Here is a 21576-nt window from a genome sequence, read left to right as displayed (position 1 = left end):
ACACATGAATGATCATAGCATAATTATTCATAATGTACAAAAAGTGGAAACAACCCACATTTCTACCAACTGATAACTAGATAAATAAAATATGGTACATCCACATAATAAAATGTCATTTGGCAATAGAAAGGAAGTGCTAAAACATGAGCTTTAAAATATTACATAACCTTAAAATATTATGCAAAATGAAGAAGCCATTCACAAAGACCACATATTACACAATTCCATTTCTATGAAATACCAGGAATAAGCATGTTTACAGAGACAGAGAGTAGATTAGTGGGTGCCTACGGATGGAGAGGTTAGCTGGAAATGGGAAGTGACTGCTAATGGGCACAGAATTTCTTTTTTGAATGACGAAGGTGTTCTAAAATCGATTATGCTGATGGTTGTACAACTCTGCGAATATACTAAAAACCTATGGATTGTATACTTTGAGTGAACTGTATGATATGTAAATTATATCTCAATAATGCTATTAGGATAAAAAAAATCATTCGACCATACGTGATACCTAAAATTATTTATTCATGGAATCTTTCAACAGGCTCAGTGCTAAATCAGGGGTATATGCAGCTTGACAACTATGAGTTCTACCTTAAGAAACAATCTATGCTTATAGTCTCTAAGGCAACTCCCCACCTTATTCCACATTCTGTAGAATAAGAAATGGTGTGTAGTAAAGACTGCTACCCATTCAGCAAAATCCACATTCTCTTATTCTTCTCAGGCATACAACTAGATTACATTTCTTAGCCTTTCTTGTAGTTGGATGGCCTTGTAACTGAGACTTAGCTAAGAGTTTATGAGGGTAAGTAATATACCAGTTTCAAGTCTAGCACAGAAAATCTTCTTTTGCCAGCTTGTCCATGCATTTCTTCCCTTCTGCCATTGGAATGAAAATGAGTGTGCCGGAAGCCACATGTTGAAGATGGCAGAATCTTCATCAACTTGAGTTCCTGAATGACTACATGGAGCAAACCTCCCAACCTGACCCATAATCGCACTGTTATGCTAGAAAATATACACCTCTAATACCAAAGCAAAACTTAGTGTTACCCTAACACATTGGAATATCATAGAAAGACAGAAATACCGTGGGCTCTAAGGTCCCTTCCAGACCCTTAAAAATCTAGGCTTATCTGTGCTGCTTTCCTTTGGATACACGTGATAATTTTATTAGGCTTTGATTAGACATGGATCATTGCCTTTATTACTTAACCCTGGTTTGGTTCCTTCTACTCTTTGAGGAGTCCTAATACATCAGCAACCGGGTGCCTGGAGAGATCCTGGCAGGGGAGAGGGTAACTGTGGTTAAATACAGTGGTGGAGGAAAATACTGGGGTCAAACCCCCAGCAAAAGCATTGCCTCCTCCTATCTCCCCTTTATTCCTTCCTATTTTCCCTTTTGTCTCTCATTCTTTACTGCTTTATGACTAGTCTTGATAGTAATTTAAATCTCATTTCATTCATTTTATCATACTAGATAGTAAAGGACGCTCTTCAAAATGGATTCTAACTCAGGGACTGCAAACATATTTTGAAATTTATTCTGATAAGCTCACTTTAGGAAGCCCAAGTTGCCATGAAAATATTATAAAGCATTTGAGAAAACAAGCAATAAAGAAACAAACAAAACAGAAACAGTCGTCCTGGTGTCCATTCATTTGTGAGAAAAAATGAAAATCACTCCTCATTATAATGCCTGCCCTTACTGCCAAGCCCCAAATTCTTTCACCTGCACAGAAACAACATATGGTGGAATTCAGTAAATAGGGCAATTCTGTTACCTTTCACAAGCTACTGGGTGTTTAGACCCATGTCCTAAACATCAGAAGGCCAAAAGAATAGGAAGAAGTACACAGGAGAGAAAAATATTTCAAAGAAAGTGGTACCAAGGTTGCAGCCATATCCAAGGAGACCAGAGTTCTGCCCAAGGCTTCCCAACATAGGTAAGATAAAAGAGAACAGCCAGGGGTTTTTCTAAACCATCACTAAAGAAGATGCCCAGAGAACCATGGGGGTGAGAAATTAAAATTAATGCAGAAAAAGAGGATAATATATAGCAAGCTTAAAGGCTTTGTTGCCACTCTAGTTCTTAAGGTCTAGTTCTTACTGACAACAGAAGGTTGTCAGAGGTATGGTTCCAGCATGGTATAAAAGAGATGTTGATGAGAAAGAGAAAGCAGTCTTAAGGGGCGTATTTTATGAGGCATTTTAAAGGCCATAGCTACCATCACAAATTGAAGCAATTTATAAAAGCATATAATTTTTGGTGTGATTTGGGGGACCTGGCACTCACCTACACCACTGGTGGGAGTGTGAATGGTACAACTTTTCTAGAAGCCAATTTGACACTACGCATCAAAAATCTTAAAATGTTAGTAATTCTCCATCCCTTCAATCACAAACTGTGCTCTTTGACCCAGTCATTGCATTTATCCTTAATTTATCCTTTATCCTTAATTTAATTTACTTTATTTTATATTTAATTTATACTTATCCTTAATTTAAAAAGCAAAGAAAACGGGTTTCGTTGTCAGGATGTTGGCAGTACAATATATTATGTGAAAAGTCTGACATGACAATGGGTTGTAAGGAAAATTTTTGAAATGTTTTGAAGTTGACTAGGTGTCCTATCTAGCTATCACCATCATTATTTGTGTTTGAGTATGCTATTTGACAACTGTATACAAGTTCACTAGTAGAAAATTGATAATAATGCAAATAATTACTGTCCAGAGAAATACAAATGTGTCTGATGGAATACAATTGATTATTTCCCTGTGGATAGTGATCAGTTTGACCAATTTTGCATCCATTTGTTAATTAATTTCAGCATTTTTTATGTGACTCTAAATGTGAGATAACGAAGTTTTTTTGAACTGGTTGTAATATCTTACTGGTTCCTCGCTAATGAGATAAAATCTTTGACATGTTCATTTTAAATTTGTATGGAAGTCATGATCTTATCCTCTTTATAAAATTTATCCTTGGATATGGTGATTGGTTAAATAAATTATGGTACATTCATATAATAAAATATACAAGTTCTGGTATGAAAATGTAAATATAAATGTATATATTTATGCGTGTATATGTGTATGTATACATATATTACATATAATATATCTTATATATGTGTGTGTATGTGTATATATATAGAGAGAGAGAGCGAGAGAGAGGAGAGAGAGATGGGGTTTAGGAAACATTATCTCAAATTATGGCACCTTGGTACATTGAATATTTTAAACTAAAAGATTTAGAGAAAATAGCAAAAGCAGGAAGATTTCTCTGAACTTCCCCTGCCAGTCTCCCTTGAAACAGGTCATAAGACTCTCACATGAGAAGTGACTCCCTTACACCTGGAAGAAGGGACCATCCTCCTCTCTAAAATGGAAGTACCCTGAGAAGAATCTGAATGAACAAGCCTTGCTAAGTTTTCCCCAGTTTACTACACTGTCTGTCAGTTTAATTTCCAGATCCAATCAGGGATGCAAAGAGGGTTAAGAAAAATTTTTTCCTCCCTACTTTATATACATATTATATATATGTATGTATATGTATTATATATGTATATATTATATACATAATTCATATTTCAGCTCTGGAATGATATACATTTAAATAATAACAGATTATGTCTGGAAAATGGAAGTATAAGTATTTAATTCTTCTATATGCTTAAATGTATTTTCTCATTTTCTCTAAAATAAATTACATTTATACTAAGAAATGCATTTCTAAAACGTGCAGTGCGGTAAGCAAGAACATTTTTATCTTGCACTAATTTATTTATTTTCAGATTTAAAAACTCAATCCCTCATATATGTCAGCTTAAGACAGTCTTGGTTTCTGCTTGTTGTCCCCACATGAATAATAAGCCTCCTTTGACTCTCAAAACTATCTGAGCTTGAAAGAAAAAAAACTGGTATTTTACTTCTGTGCTATAAGATCACAAGAGTTGAAACACAGCATGCCTCAGTGCATGAAGTAAGCAATATAAAGAGAAACTAGAATATCTGTGAGCAATTTCATAATTCACCAATTCAAAATCTGAACTTTCTCTAATGCAGAAAAATATATTTGCAAAAACAAAGGATGCTTGCCTTCAGATTCCACAAGTGCATTCCAAGCTGATTTAACTGTCCGAATGAATGGAGAAAATGATCACAGCATTTTCTTGCCATTTACATTTACCACAGGGCTAAGAGTCCTCAAGTCAATTGAATATTTTAGGTAAACAGCATTCCAGTAGGAAACTGGATATAAGAATCGCTCTTAGTCTTTTTTTTTTTTTTCTTTTCTCTATACATTTTACATAACTGCAAACAACTTAAAGATTTTAGGACCAAGAGGCTTCAGATTTAAAGCAGCGTTTATCTTGCCTGTGAGTATATTAGAGTGATGCCTTTACAAATCCTGGCCAGCCCCCTTCTGAGGCTCTCCCAGCAGGGAACCAGCCGGTTCAGAAAGAGAGCTTTTCAGATGTAAAGTAGGACTCCCCCGCCCCGCCCCGTCCGCACCCCCACCCCTTCTTCCCTCTGAAAGCAGACAACTTTAAAAATTCAACCCTGAATTGTTACAAGGGCATTTATAAGGACTGAGTACAGTTCGGGCTTCAGGCCATAGTCTTTATTCAGGCCAAAGCCCCAGGAGGCAGGAGATCGATTTTTATAAGCTCAGAGTTCTATATTTTCCTGAATCCTCTCTCACCGTATTAATATTATACTGGAATCTGATAGAGAAACTTACTTAATCTTAGACATAGTGGAGTTGGTCTGATCCTTTGTACTTTCTAAGCTAGACGTGAGAAAATAACTTCATAATAAAGTAAAATCTCCTGCCATAAAGGCAGCACAAAAGCTCACCGAATTTTCTTAAAGAGAAAAATTCTAACGTTATTAATTTCTCATATCATTTAGTTTCCAGATATTTGGAGAGTCAAAGACATATCTTAGGTTATCTAATGAAAAAAAGGAAGGAAAGAGGGAAGGAAGGGAGGAAGGAAGGAGAGAAGGAGATGGGGGAGGAAAAGTAAAGAAAATAAGAAAGGAGCAAATAACTGATTCAGTTAACTAGGCAAAATAAGGTATGCTGAAAACTTGTTTTTTACATCCTGCTGAGTTACTAATGCTCGGAACAGCTTAAGAGATTTCAACCAGAAGTATAGTTTTTCTTGCACTAATTTTCTTTGGCTGGACTTTGGTAAATGAAGACAGCTTGAAAGACAGTGGAAACACAACAAATATAAAAGGAATTTTCTGTGTATCAGAAGTGATGCCCCCAGAAGAGATTTAATCATTTTGTTTCAAGACCAGCTGGTGTCCACGGCAGCAGCTCTCCCTCTGAATCTGTTAGTCTAAAGTCAAGTTATAAGTAATACTGTAGCATTATTGCTTAAGTTAAGGATAGTTACACATAATGAAGCAATTAGATTCAGTATTAAATTCTTTGAGTGCTCAATGACTTGACAGACTGTGAATTAAATACATTATGTTGTGGCCCCAGAGGAACAGGGCAATAGGAATTTATGCGCTTATTTTTGAAGCAACTCTGTTTCTGGCAGGCGTACGGGCCAGAGACGGCCTGTGTTATTGTCTTCCGGTGTAGAGTTGGCGAATAATTTATATGTCAGAAGGGAGAAGAGTTTCTCCCTTGCCTGTAACAAATACTATTTTTAACTCTCAGTTGAGAAAATTCTGTTTTCTGGCTCAGGCACCTTTTAGATTAGCATGCTTCCTAAAATTGAAATGACTCATTAGAATCTGTACTCTGAGTGGGCTGCAGACTCGGTTGGCACATCTCTCTTCAGAGAGCGTTTCATTTTGCAGCCTCTGGAGAAGTCCCTCCAGCCACCCACACACCAGATAACTAGGGGAAACCTGACTAAGAGGCTGTCAAGGAAAAAAACCCAAACAGAACAAAGTGTAAACTTCATTATCATTGAAGAAAGCCTTTCATGACCAAAAGGTGAAATAGTGCAGAAAAAATTCAACTTCCTATTGTTGTTTCCTCTTTCATTTTATATTCTCAGAGAACTGCTTTCATGAGTTGGTTACAGTTCTCAGGCTTTTTTTTTCCTTATATAGAGGGGAAGGGGTTTGGCATTCACTGGAACACTGCAACCTGAATTGTTACAAGGGCTTTTGTAAGGGCTGAGTCTCAGCAAAGGTGGGGAAGGAGGAAGAAAAGGAAACAAAAACATGTTCTTCATTTGACAGAAAAGCCATTTCAGCCTTGGCATTTCCATGAAGAAGAAAGAAGAGAGGTAACATTCATATGCCTGCCTTGTGCAGGGTGTTGGTACATAAATTATCTCGTTTAACAGATTTTGACTCAGTGACAGAGCATGGGCAGTGAACAAATCCCAACTTGAACACACAGGAGAAGATGAGAACTTTCAAAATGGTGTCTGGTTGAGATGAAAGGAAAGAGACAAGTAGGCACAAAAATGGGGTTGATATGCGAAAAAGGGGGGAAATATCTGAAGGGAAATGGGAGTCTATAAAAAAACATCTGCCCGTGCCCGCTTCAGAAGAGAGTCCAAAGCCCTGGGAAGCCAGCTTTGGTTCAAGTAGTCTAGAACACTGAACATAAGCCCTCGGCGGTTCATCAGATAGGAAAATAAAGACCCTTTATTTGGGTCTTGGGGAGAGTTCTTCAAGTCCTCCCCACCCCCCATACACACACAGGGATGGATCATTTATGATCTCATTTAGAGAATGTGGGCTGCTGATCTCGTTCACCTTTCTATCCCTAGCATTTAGGGATAGAAACAGCTCAGTAAATGCGTATTGAATTGGTGCCATGAATGGTTAAACAAAATACATATTTATTCTTGAAAACTGGGCAGACTCTTTCACAGAAAATTTAGTTACTAGGAAATATCTGTATTGTCTTAGGAATAGTTATAAAAGAGAAAACTAGATAAGAAGAGGGAGAATAGACACAGTAACTTAGATTATAGAAATAAATGCTTTTGCAAAGCAGACTTGAGCACTGGGTGAGGTAAAGGAGGCTTAAGCAAAGTATACTTTGATGCCCTGGAACTGTGCTCCTGAAAACGTCTCGGATTTAAATAAAAGGGGTTTGGGGCTCTTTTCTGTGCTGAGCTTGAGGGTATTATGGGATAAGAACTCTTCTTTCTCTTCTCCTAAAGATCACATTCTAATTGGGGAGAATGATAGTAAATATTCATTAAAAGTAACTCCAGATACATCCGGGGTAAATGGTGGTGGTGGTGGCAGGGTGTGAGTGTGTAGAGAAGGCAACGCTGGCTCTTACATCTTCTGGCTCTGTCATCCATGTGACATTCTCTGTGTTATGGTCTCTAGCTTGAGACTGCTGAGGATAAAACTTATGCTGCTTGATTTGTACATCGCAGAAAGTGGAGAAATAAAGTTGTCGTGTGAACACATCGAATCCTTTTTAGGTGGATGGAACAAAGCAGAGCTTAATAAAAATAATATGCTGTGGGTATTTTTTTCTTTCTTTTTTTTTTTTTTTTTTTTTTTTGGCTGGGGTGGGGAATTATTTGGAATTTATTCATCCTAGATATATGTATTCAGTCCTAATATATGCCAGACACAGTGTTTGTTGGAATGAACAGGAGATACCCAATCGCTGACATTACAGAATTTAAAATGTATAAGCTTAGACCAGGGCTCGGAAACTAAGTGCTTACAGGATGAGTAGTGGATAGAGACTATGGCCAACTAAAGGGTGTCTGTCTTATCTTGCAGGGCAAGCCACAGCTCACTTCCTGGGATCGTTGCCATCTATCAGCCAAGCACCCTCTATTACCAGGTATGATTTTCAACAGAAGCTAAAAATCCATATTTTTATGTGAAATGTTCTGACTTTTTTAAAGTGTTTCCAATAAATTCAAATTTTAATAAACATTAAAATTTGTGTGGACCAAACCCAGCACCATCTACAGTCCTTATCTGGCCTACAGTCTGTCAGTTTATCACTTCTATGTTAAAGAATTCTAACAAATCACTATGACAAAAAGAAAATCAGGGTACTACCCAAAGCTATAAAGGGGACCCCTACACTAGTCAAAGAATGCTTCCCTGAGGCATCTATATTGAAGCGGAAACAGAACTGGTTACCTTATTTGATTTTCATTTCCTGTTGACTTTTGTGGCTACATACTGTTTTGAGATTCCTTCTGCTCTCCCTGTATTTTTCCTTATTCCTTCCATTTATTCAAACTGGTCATCGACTTTCTGTTTTATTGCCACAGGGGAAATGTGGCAGCAGAATCAGCTTGCAAATCTTTCTTGCTTTTATTTCCCCAAAGCATAAAACCTTAGGAGTAATTTGCAGAAGAGGTAAAAGGAAGAAGAATTTTGCAGTATATGCAATCTTGGATAACCAAAAAACAAAGTAGAACTTATTTACTGACTCCAGGAAGAAAGACATGCCTCCCAGACTGAAAAGAGTTACGAAAAGGAAAGAAGAAACAATAATGGGTTTCAGAGTAATGAACATCCCGGCTCTGCCTCTTGCTAATGCTGTCATCAGTGTATCGAGGCCGAAAGGTCTGCAGGAAGCCTAAAGAATACAGCTGTTCCCCAAGCATGCCGTGAGGAGCCACCAAGAGCTGCTGGACAAGAAGGGGCCATGCAGACAGGACAACAGGTAATTCAGTGGAAACCACATCTCCTGGTGACCCATGACCATGACCACAGAACCTTTGCCTCATCCCTGATACCAGAAAAGATCTTGGAACCACAGCACAGCACTAAGGGGAGGAGAGAGCCACAAATATAACAAAGGTGAAGTTTTCTTCCTCCTCATCAGTGGTAGCTAAAGTTAAAATAGATTCGGTCACAAAATAGAAGGATATGTTATTTCCTCCAAATCTGAGGATGTGGCTTGAAATTCAAACCCACTACTGTTTTTAGTTATATATATCACATACTAAAATATCGATGTTTCCATATAAATAAATTCCTTTGGAGCGCTTTTTTTTTAATACAAGTATGGCACATATTTTTCTTTTTTGCCACTAATTCTAGGTCCTGACCCTAAAAGATTCCACAGACAGTTCCTGCTGCACCCCTCCCTAGAAATTCAGGTGGAGGATACTCTTGTCCTTTGGAGGACTAGTAGTGAGAAGTGGGAAGAGTAGAGTTGGGGCATATGTTGCCCACTCAGAGCACAGTCTCTCAGTGCTGGTAAGATGCTTCACTCAGTATGTTATTCCCCTTTAACAGTGTAGCTGGGAGTGAGTCCATGCTGTGGTGAAGCCTGGAAACCCCTTGGACTGGAATTCTAGAAAACCTGATCCATGTATGGTAGAGCCAGGTAGCCCATCAACTAGAAACAGAGTCATGCTCTTAATAATTATTCCAAGACATGGGCATAATTCACACTATTGTAGGCTAACAGGGATGTATGGTTATCTTACCCTCACTTGGCGTGATCTTCTCATGGTATATGTTACATTGTGACTTGTTGTCTGTGTCTGGTCAGGAAACATCATATCCTAGAAAATTGCTAGAAATTGCTGTTTTCTAAATCACCCCGAGGGATCTGAATCAAAAACCAGGGTGAGGTGTGCTGGTCCACTAGCAATTCCACAAACGTCTTTGCTGAAAGATCCACTGTTTCAAGAAAGGTGGAGAGAGAAACAAATTGCTCTCTGCTTTCTGATACTGAAAAATTAGGGAAAAGAACAAAAGCTCAAAGAATAGAGAATATTTTTACCTTTTGCTTGTAAGAAGAAATTCAAATGAACGATTAAACAATACAAAAGAAAAGAAACAGTAGGAGATTATGACCAGAATATGGATTTACGGTGATTTGTAAAATGTTTTTGCTAATGTTCAATTAAATGCAGAGTCAGTTGTAGACCTTGAGCCAACTGACCCTTTCCAGGAAGGCATCGCTAGCTGGCTTGGCTTTTCTTGAATTAATTAGTTTGGGATTCTCGGTAATGAGAACTAATTGGGAAGCACACGTTTTGGGTTCTATTTTATCAAATAGATCCACACTAGCTCTCTTTTTTGAAATGAGTGTTCACTGATGGCCACTGTTGAGTGCTGAGCTCTATCTCAGTGTTGTCATTTCATGGGATCTATCCAATTTTTCTCTAAAAAGCAATCTCTTCTTCCATGGATGTCTTAGCACCAAGAAAAATTTTGTTCTGACATTTTCACCCTCTGTCATCAATAATGGCTCTCAGCTATCCAGGTGGAATTCACCTCTGACCTTAACTTCAGAGAGTGGAATTTTAGCTTAAATTGTGGCCATAAAATACACATACACATGCCATCCAATAATTTGCTTTCTGTCATGGGTTTCAAAGCCACCTCTCAAGCTTCAGAAAATAAAGATCCTCACTGCTGGTGGTATTTCAAGACACCTGGACTGCAACAATCTGAGCCATGTAGTTTTTCTTACTTAGAAGTAGATTTTGAGAGAGATGTTTAAAGTTTTCGAGTCAGACCAAAGAAAAATCTTTCCAGGGTGAGCATTTCAAAAACGAAACAAAACAACACACAAAAACAAACAAACAAACAATAATTAGTTATGCACTTAAAAGAATCATGAAGATCACCTAAATTTTACTATAATGGTCTTAAAGGATTAAATTTGGCCACGAAAAAGTACCATCAAGGTTATTTTACATTATAGTGTTTTGATAAGTCTATAAAAGTATAATTACGTTACAAATGTTTTCGTGCATAGTGAGTATTATATATGAGAATGACAGTGTCATTTCACAACAATGAATAATATAGAACATCCATATCTATTTATCTCCTAGTTGTTTTCAAATTGCTTTTGTTTATTAATGCCTTGAGTTTATTAATGCCTTGGGTTTATTCTATACATTATTGAATTTCTTGAGTCCAGAGAAAGAATAAGGAAGAAGATAATAATAGACAAATGAATAAAATAATGAAATAGAAACCCAGACATATAGAAAGTATCATCCAAGTCAAAAGTTGTTTCCTTAGAAAAATAAAATTAGCAAACATACTTTATAGTATTTCTTAATCTATCGATTATTGAGTTGCTTTAAAAATCTCCCACTTCCATATATCAATTTTTATTTTCTATATTTTGAATCTATATTACTAGGTATTTACAAGTTTAAGATTATTTAACATTTTTAAAACTAAACCTCTAATTAGTAGGTAAATAAATATGATCTAAGAAGAGAGAATAGGAAATAAAGCACATCCTTTGAAATTCCCTTAGTAAGCCTGCTCATCACTAGGTAATACTTCTGTCAAAGTTTTTATCAAATAGATCCACACTAGCTCTCTTTTTGTTTGGTGTTTTTGTCGTTTACCTTTTTCTATTCTTCTACATTCAATCTTTAAAAAAAATCTTTCCATTTTTATATGTATCTTTTGTAAAAACCATACAGCTAGAATTCTAAAAAATTCATTCTGATGACTGAATTTTTGAAGTGGAAAGATTTGTGCATTTTCATAGATTGTGATTTCTGATGTATTTCTACTCATTTTTTTGCCAATGTTTTTGGACTTTTAATTTGGCTTATGTATTGTTTCTTCTCCCTGCTGCACTTCTGTCTCTTGAATTTATTGAATTTAGCTCTCTCATTTCATTGTCTTCCCTCCAACAGGTTTTAAATTATGTGTCCTATTTCTATTCTTTTAGTGGTTTCTTAAGAAATGTAATATTCCAATGTTTAAAGCTAATTTTGCCTTCTTCCACATCAGTGCAAGAACCATGGAACATTTAATCCCAATCATCACTGCCTGACTTAAATGCTGGTGTTGCTTGCGGTTTTAATTTCCAATTAAACATTATCATTATGTTTTACACAGTTCATATTTGCCTTTATGTTTACCATTTTCTTTATTTCCTATTCTCTCTTCTTAGATCATATTTATTTTCCTGAAGTACGTCCTTTGAAGTTCCCTTACTGAAGATCTGTTAGTAGTAAGCTCTATTTTTACTTGTGAGAAAATATCTTTAGTATACCCTCTTTTTTAAAGGATAATTTTATTATATATATAACTGTAGGTTTTATTTTCTCAGTTGAAAGGTATTATTATACTATTTTCTAGATATTGTCGTTCATCTAATTGTTATTCTTTTGTGGCTCATGCTTATCTCCTCTTGTATTTAAGATCTCTTTGGTGTCCTTCAGTTATATCATGATATGGTTTTATTTTTATTATTTTGCTTTTTATTCACAAGACTTTTAGAATCTAGAGCTTTGAGTCTTTCATTCAACAAATTCTGGAAAATTTGTTGTCATTATCTGTTTAGTATCTCTCTTCCTTTCTTGTCATAATCTCCCTCCAGAATCAGAGTTCATGTGGCACGTTCTCACTCTATTCTCCATGTCAGTAACATCGTTTCATATTTTTATTTTTATCTTTTGTTCTGTATCCTGAATAAAATTTTAAGAACTTTCAATTCACAAATTCTCTCTAGATTGAAATGGAATCTGTTGTTTAACCTCTACATTGAATTTCTAATTTCAATTATTATGTTTTTCATTTCTAGAAATCCTATTTGATTTTTTTTACATCTACCGGATCAGTTTCTGATAGTCTCCTTCTCCTTTGTCATATAATGAAAACTTTCTTTTATTTCTTTAAATGTATTAAACACATTTACTTAAAATTTTTTATTTGGAAATTCCGATATCTATTATCTTTATAGGTCAGTTTCTATAGTTTATTGTTATGCTGGCACTTATGGTGGTTTGTTTCCTTGGTTTGTTTAACATTAAAAAAATGATTAGCCCATATCCCTTGGAACTTTATTTGTGGGGATTTTGAAAGTATATTTCTGTAGTGAATCTGTAATTGTTTATGGAAGCCACCTAGATAAACTGTTAATCTGAGACTAGTTAAAATTAAATTTTAGCCTCACTGTTTTTGAATTAATACAGATAATGTAATTTCTGGCCTCAAATATGTATGCATGTGGGCTTGTGGTCAGACATTCTCAGGGGAGTACTTATTTCTACTGATTCTGCTCTAACCAGATCAAAGCTTAGACAGGCATATATCTCTACTTCTTCTTTTTATGGGACAGATTTCATTGTAGTTCATCCACTGAGAAGGTTTCCCTTTGGCAATCTTAAATTTATTCTGGTCTCTAGTCCTATAGTCCATACTTATGTTCCAGGCTTTTACTTCTAAATACCTTACTGCTGACCTGTTAAAACCATTATTCCAAAACCAAACTCTAAGCCACCAGGATCAGCTCTTATATGCCTGAAGGTAAACCAGCACCAGTATGAGTATGTCCATCCAGATGAGCTTCTGTACTCTTAAGCTCTTGGCCTCCACAAATTCCCATAAGTTTCCTAAAGTCAGTTATGTTTAAAAAAAAAACCTTTAAAAACTATTTTATCCCATAATCTTACAGGTACTATAGTGGATAAGGTTTCTCAGAACATATAGCCTATATCATGTTTATAAACCAAAAAATTAGAAATCCTAATGTGATCATTTTAAAAAGTACTCATTGTCTAGATTCTAGTAACATAAAGTGATATTGGAGGCTCACCTTGACAAAATACACTAAATACAGAATAAAAAGTATAGGACTAATTTATTTATAGGATATAGAATTCTTGAAATTAACCCATCCAACTATTTTAATATTAAAACTACCTCCTCAGCCCCTACGAAGGCTAGAAAGAAAGGCTCTGGATAGGGTCCTGACCATCTAATCTATGTTTACAAGAGAAGCAGAATCATGCCCCCGTCCTAAAAACCTCTAAGATAAACCTGGTTCCAGCCAGTTTCTCCTTAGTTCCCAGGTATGAAAAAAGTATACATGAATTTAACCAAGAAGGAAAATTACTTTAATCTCTGTCTAGAAAAGAGATGAATGCATTCAGTCACGTATAGTTGTATTAAATAGTTTATTAATTTTTTTTTATTATGGACATAGCTTTTTTATTATGGCTCCCAACAAAAAAATATTCTTAAGGATAATGTTCAAACTGTTTTGTTATTATCTAAGTTTAGTTTTAAGAGAGTGAGACTGCAGAATCACCATGGGTGAATCTGATTATGTGTCAATCACAGACATGGGTTTTTAGAGCACAAATCTACTTACAGAGGTACTGAAAAATCCTGGAAACAAGATAAGGGAATTATCTTTGGGATAAATCTTATATCTATCTTGTGATTGTCTGTCAGTCTCCTCTAGCTGATGATGTAAGGATAGGGTCTTTGCCGAGGCCCAGTGTAGGGAATTTTCTTTATATATATGGTATAGTGCAATGAAAAAGACATCTGGTTTTTCTTCATATGATTCTCCTTGAACTACTTGTGATTCCTCCTTTAAAAGCTGATGACAGGTAAAAGGTATCATGAGAAAGATAAAATATGCTAAAAATCACTTTTAATGTAAAAAAAAACCCACTAAAAATAAATTCTTGTATACAAGATGGTGAGCTGAATTGAATACAAAAGTAAAAGGACATGACAACTTTTTAAAAAGTAGTTGTAGAAACACAAGGACCGAAGGTGAACCTGTCTTCCCATACATGGGCAAACAGCTGCGCCCTACACACATGGTACGCTGACAAGAGAGATATGGAGAAGGAAGCGAGGAGGAACATACCTGGTGAAGCATGAGTGAAGGTAAGGGGACAAAAGAGGGCATCCTTCACAGAAGGGTCAAAAATCAAATCACCATGTCCTAGGAGGTGCTGATATTTAGTAGTGTAGATGTCCAAGGGATCTGAACAGAAGGGACAGGGAACAATGATGGGGATCCGATTAGCTGTGGTTTTCAGCTCTGGGGAATGTTGAGTTGCAAGGTTAGTAAAGTTACTGTTGCAGAACATCCATATCTTACAAATATGAGCATAAGGTAATTCGACATCCACATACCCCAGCACTTTGACAAGAGGATGTTTAACAGTGTCAGACAGGAAGCAAAGAAGTAAAGGGGAATGGGGAATGGCTTTATAGGCAGCACTTAACCTAGATGTTTTCTTCCTGTCAAAGCCCAGGGTGATCTACGTACCTACTGACCCTTCACACAGAGGCAATGAAAAGTCATTCCTAAGCCGGCAGAGACCACTTTCCAGAGTTCACGGTAGATTCCAAAGGGACTTGAAATTTACAGTAGCAAATTAAAAAGATCACTACTTAGAACAGTGGAACTACAATTGGGAAAGATTCTGCTGAAAGTATGAATATAAATTATTTAAAAAAAAAAACACTAAGAATTTTCTGCAAATTGTAACTCATTCGTCACAGATTAATGAGGACTTGGGGGACAATAAAAAAAAGAGATCAGACCAGACTAGAACGGAGATCATTCCCAGTATAAGGTCTGGCATTTTAAACTCAAGAGGAAAATTCTTACAGAAATTCAATCCATCTTTTTCATTCTGTGTTTTCATGATGAAATAGACAACTATTCCACACTCTAACTGTAAGGAACATGTGAGGGCTTATCCTTTTTACTTTCTTAACCATGCCAGTAAGTTTTGATTTAATAGAAGAAATACGACAAAATCAAATTTGTCTAAGATAGCATGGGGATAGGGAGGCTTGCTCAGAAAAGATGAACTTCTGTCTGTTATACTATTTTTAACAGTATCTAATTTAGACTTTCACATTTTTAGTGTGGAGAGATCAAAGAGAGTCTGGAGGTATGCAGTGAAATCTATACTAGGCATAGAAAATAGGACCTACAAAGAAAGCTGTAAAATGTATGCAATAGTCCTTAGTCAAAAATGGAAAGGTTTTGGTGATTTAATATGACTTACAGTGACCAAAAGATAATTAGAAAGAAGTGAGTTTATATATAATACAGTGGAAGAAATTCTGTTCAGGTATCAGAAAAAATAAGTAGTTAAAAGTTATGGAATTAGCTATTTGGGAAAATGCTTTTCTACAATAAGGACATAGGAATATGTAAGAAAATCAATTATTTTTTCATTTGGGATAAGTTAGGTACAAAGAGTTGTGAGTGCAAACAAATCATGTGTAAGTTTAAATTTTAATAAGAATGTAATACTTAGAAAGAGGAAAGTGATCCTCTTCTTCCAACTCTGAACAGCAGAGAAGTGAGCACTTCTCTTTCAAAGATTAAAGGACTAAACAGAAGATGTGGAGAGAAGAGTGACCGTAATGAAGCAAGGAGAACTTTTGAGGGACTGGAGGGATTCAGCCTAGAAGAGAACAGTGTGCATGATGTTTGTTTCTAAATATTTCAATGACAATCTTGTAAAGAGGAATTTAATATTTGGTGTCCTTCCCCTGCCCAAATAGATTTAGGATATTGAGTGTCTACAAAAAAGAAACATATTTTTTCCTCCCTCTAATAAGTCTCATTATAAACAAGCGAAGTTATTTTCCTTCTTGGCTCTGCCTAAAATTAAATGAGCTAATCCTGAACCATGTAGGGGCTACAGATATTTTCTTAAGCGGAGCTTAAGTTTGTGGTCAAAATAAGCCATTTCTTTTAACCTTCGGGCATGACTTCTCATCTTCTGCCATGAGATGCTGTTGTGAATACATACTGAAAAATGGTAATTTTTAAAATTGCCAGCCATATTTGCTGGTAATATATAGGTGTTTGCCTATGACAATGGTGGTGCTCATGAAGGTGAGACTACTTCATAACTAAATTTGAATACATCTGAATAATGACATGTGGAGTTATAGAATATCAGATACACTTGGTAGCAGGAAACTATAAAACTTTTTGCTTTCTTTTACAACCCAAATAATTATCTTGTGTCATTATATTAAATTGATTAGAAAATTTTGCTCTTTCCAGTGGTTTTCTTTGAGTTAGAAAGAAATAGAATATCCTGAATTTGCACATTTAAAGTATTGAATTTCATATTTTTATTGCCAAAGAGGATCTGCCATAACAGAGATGGGTTGACAAGGGTTCTCTACAACTTTTCAAATCTCAAGTCTGAGAAACAAGATCAAAGAAAGTGGGCCATGTCCAACTACTCAATGGAGCTTGTCTCTAATTTCTAATTTGCAATTTGAGTCTGTAAGAGGTAAAAAATGAGGGCTTTGATTTTGCTTTCTATACTTTTTATTAATTTAATCTTTTCTACAAGTCATTCATTATATTTATAATAAAAACAAATTGTGAAAATTAAACATTTAAATGCTGGCATTGCTGAAGACATATGCCAATCTATACACAACAAATACAATAAGTTATAGGCAGGGCTGACTAGTGGGAAGCAATCTTCCCATTTACATGGGTTTGGTTCATATCTTAAATCTTTATCTTACTAGCTATATGCCTTTTATTTGCCTTCATATTTAAAGGATACTTTTACTGTTTATAGACTTATATGATGATGGGTACTTTTTAATTTTTCTTACAGCACTTTAAAAATGTTACATTGTTTCAAGAGAGGTTTTTTCCCCTTTGTGTAACGTATCTTCCTTCTTTTGCTGTTTTCAAAATTTTCTCCTTGTCTTTGGTTTTTAACAATTTGACTATAATACACCAGGTATAGTTTTCTTTGCATTTATTCTGCTTGGTATATTCTGAGCTATTTGGATTTTTATGATGTCTTTTAACAAATTTGAAAAGTTCTTGGCTATTATCTCTTCAAATATTTTATTCTACCCCATTGTCTCTCTCCTTGTGATTCTGGAAGTTAAATTACATGCCTGTTGGATCACTTCAGAATATTGTCCCAGATATTCTATTCTGTCTTCCTTCTTTTTTCACTCATTTCTTTTTCATTTCAATTGGATACTGTAATGACCTATCTTCAAATTCAAAGATTCTTTCCTCTGCTGAATCTTACATGTTTTATTTCTGATATAGTGATTTTTTTTTTCTAACATCCCATTTGACTATTTTAAAAATAGTTTCCTGGTGTCTATGGCCATGCCACCCTGAACAAGCCCAACCCTATCTGATCTCAGAAGCTAAGCAGGGTCAGGCCTGGTTAGTACTTGGATGGGAGACCACCTAGGAAGACCAGGTGCTGTAGATGTAAAAAATAAAAAATTAAGGGATTGTAAGCTGATAAGGTCCTTGCAATCTGTGAGGTCAACCAAGGGTTGCCTTGCTTAATACATAAATAAATAAATAAAAATAGTTTCCTGGTCTCTGGTGAAATTCCCCATTTCTTCATGAATGTTGTTGACCTCTTGCACTAGAACTTAAAATTATCATAGTTATTATTAAGTTCTTGTTTGATAATTTTAACATTAATGGCATCATCTGGTCTGCTTCTATTGATTATTTTCTCTCTTAATCATGTGTCACATTTTCTTGCTTCTTCACTTGTTTAGTAGATTTTTTATTATATCTGAATATTTTATACAAAATAACAGTAGAGACTGAACTAAATAATATTTACATTGAAAAATAGAATGTCCTTTTTTCTATGCCAGCCTGCTTGGTTAGGTTACTGAGTCAATCTAATCAGCAGAACTGGGCTTCCTGCAATTTTAGTGTGACTTAGTTCACTACTGACTTCAAATATTTTGAAAGTGGGATCAGTACCTACCCTTCTCCAGATATGAGAACTGCCGAGGTTCTGGAGATCTCTTTACACTTCATAATCACGCTACCCACTTTCTAAACCACTAAAAAAATATATTTGCTTTATAGCTCCGCTGACTACTGTTTGGGTTGCTGAGGGAATTCTCCTTGTTCTTTACTAGGCTTTTTGCACCTATAGAAATGTCTCTCTGCTTGGAATGTCTCAGAAAGATTTCTCTCATCTCTCTTGCCATGCCTCCAATCCTTGGCAAGCTGAAAGTCTGGAGTGCCTCAAGTTCATTTCTCTCAGATCTCTTATACTGTTCCCCTCAACCTTCAAAGGATGGCTTTCATGCACTTGGGGAGGCTCCGAACACTTTAGGTAAATTCTCTTTTAGCTCTTCTGTTCCACCTCTTAGTCTTTGGTATACTATATGCCTAGCACCAAGCAAAGAGCCATGGAACATAGTTTGCAGGTGTGTCTAGACCTGATCTGTGGCTGGAGTCCTTCAGAATTATAATCTGTCACACCAAATGATATGTGGACATTAAAACCTAAAGATTTTTGCTGCTTTTTTTCTTACATCTCTCTTTGTGGATTCTTTCTCGTGTCATTCTGCAAAGGATGAAAGAAGCTGTGAATCTTTCTTCTTTCACAAAGAGAATTTTCTGGGTTTCATATATTTAGATTTCTTTTCTTCCATAGCTTTATGGTAGGCCCAGAAAAACTATGATTTTATGTTTCTGTTGCTAGAGTGAGAATGATGGTCTTTCGTGACTACTATATCCTAAACAGAAGCCACTACGTAATTTTTGATAAATTAATTAATCTCTATGAGCCTCAGTTTATCTATAAAATGACCTATATAATAGTTTTAAGTTTAAAGATGATGTAGCTATATTATATATTCTCATTTTCTTTCTCTTTCTTCCTTGGGAGGCACTAGAAATAGTATATAGCGTGGTTATAAAAAGCAAACAAACTCATTGTGCAGTATTTCTTTCTCTTCATTGTGCTCTTCTTTTTGTCAATGATAATCCAAGTTCAATAAACTGACTTTTCTCCTGTTGCTTCAGAAAATCTTACTCATCTTGAAATAGACTAATTTTATTCAGTACTATATTTTAAGTAAATTAATAGTTGACCCTAAAAAGCCCACATTGAATTAAATATGGTCTCTCAAATATCAAATAGATTAACATTTGAATGACACCATCTCTGAGAACATAAAATATGTTAAAAAACAATTTTTATTTTACAGTCAGCCTGTTTTTATCAGCCAGGAAACCTGAGTCACAGAGACATTAACTTGATCTGATATTAAGGAGGGAATATAACCATAACAGAGACAGTCTTTGAACACGATTTTACTGTCATGATTCCCACACCAGTCATCTAAATTGCATTGTTAATTTACACTGATTTGAGATTCCTGGAACCTACTTTCATGTCACATTCATTACTTTTTGAAGAACAGATAACATCTACAGTACACTAAACTAACTTCATTTTTTGGATTAAGTATTAATTTAAAATGCCACAAGAGGAACAATAACTATATGTAAATGACACTGAGATATAGAAATAGGCAGGAAATATTTGGCTGACAGGTATAATTCTGCACTGATACTGGCTAGAATTTTTCTATTTCTCTCCAATCCATTCTTCCCAGGCACATCTATACCAGTATACCTTCCCTGGAATCCAAAATTTAGATGTTTAAATGTTGGAAAATGCCCAAAGGTTATCCCTCACACTCTGTTTTCTAAGCAAAAAGAATCCTTTTTTTTTTCTTTTGAATGAGGAGATTCTGATTAAGCCTTAGCTAAAGTGACTCAAGTGCTTTGGTATACATGATGCCCTAAAGGATTATTACTGATGTCATTTATGTGATCACAAGCTGTGTTTACATCAGTAAAGAAAGCTAGGCTTGTGTAGTATTAATAGCCCTACTAATTACACTACTATAAAAGGTTTATGGATGAGATAAATTTCAATATTATTATTCTAATGCTCTGGCAGTGGCATTCTTCCAGGAGAATGTATCACAGGGCTCATTTGTTTTCCCCTATTTTCACTCATTCAGGAGGAGATTAAAAACAAGAGACTGAGTGAAAGAAAAAAGGAAGGGAGTCCACTAGGACTTAACTCTTACACCAAGAACAGACTGTGGGAGAGATCGCAATCATTTCATGTTTTTATTTTAAGATTTAAAAGTTATTTAATCTTGTAAATGAATACGAAACAATGCTCATTTCACTGGTAACTAAGGAAATAAAATTTACAATGAGATACTTTTTTAACTTTCAGACTGACAAAAAAATTACTGCTAATATCCAACATTGATAAAAAAGTAGGAAAACATATTCTCAAATATTGTTAGTAGGCTTTGGAACTGGTAATACCTTTTAGGGAGGGGAAATTTGATGATATTAATATTTAAAATGCCCCTTGACTCAAGATTTAAATTGTTAGAAATTTAAACTACAAGATACTCTCACATGTATTTAAAGATATATCTACAATGATGCTTCTTGTAAAATATATGGAATAATTCGAAATTGGAAACAATCTTTATGACCACTAATTGTGAGCTTATCAGTACTACTGTACCAATTAAAAACTATAAAGTAAATGTACACGTATTGAAATGGAAATTTTTCCAGGAAATGTTATTATGTAAACAAAGCAAGTTTCAGAAAAAACATATATAATTCCTAGCATTTACATGAAAAACACATTATAACTATGTATATGAATGTATATACATAAAAAATGCTGTGAAAGATGAATAACAAAATTTAGCAAAGATGTCCTATGAAGAAGTGAGTGAGATTTATGTGGTGAGTGAGAAGCACAATCTCTCTCTTTTTTAAATTTCTGTCTGTATTTACAATGTTTATATTAACATAAACATGTAATGTTTATATCCATGTATTGTTGTGTAATTAAAAAAATAAATTTAAAAAATGGTTATAACATTGTCACCTCAATATTGTCTTAAAGTCTCTTCATGGTTTCTTCCTAGTATTTAGCAGTTTTTATAAAGTAGACATCAGCTTTAGAAGCAGTCTAACAAAGATCTTTGATCAGAAGATTTATTATTAAGGAGGTCTTTC

The 21576-nt window shown here is 35.1% G+C and overlaps 1 protein-coding gene and 1 pseudogene across 1 annotated transcript in view; one reads left to right on the top strand and one right to left on the bottom strand.

Annotated features, from left to right (window-relative positions):
- Nucleotides 1–21576, bottom strand: part of SLC35F1 (solute carrier family 35 member F1) — a 348203-nt gene that overhangs the window by 100074 nt on the left and 226553 nt on the right. The gene's annotated exons all lie outside the window — the stretch shown is intronic.
- On the top strand, nt 17844–17962 carry LOC120609963 (uncharacterized; annotated as a pseudogene).

Source organism: Pteropus medius, unplaced genomic scaffold, assembly GCF_902729225.1.
Source record: "Pteropus medius unplaced genomic scaffold, Ma_sr-lr_union100, whole genome shotgun sequence".
NCBI classification, from domain to species: domain Eukaryota; kingdom Metazoa; phylum Chordata; class Mammalia; order Chiroptera; family Pteropodidae; genus Pteropus; species Pteropus medius.
This window is presented reverse-complemented; position numbering and strand designations above follow the sequence as displayed.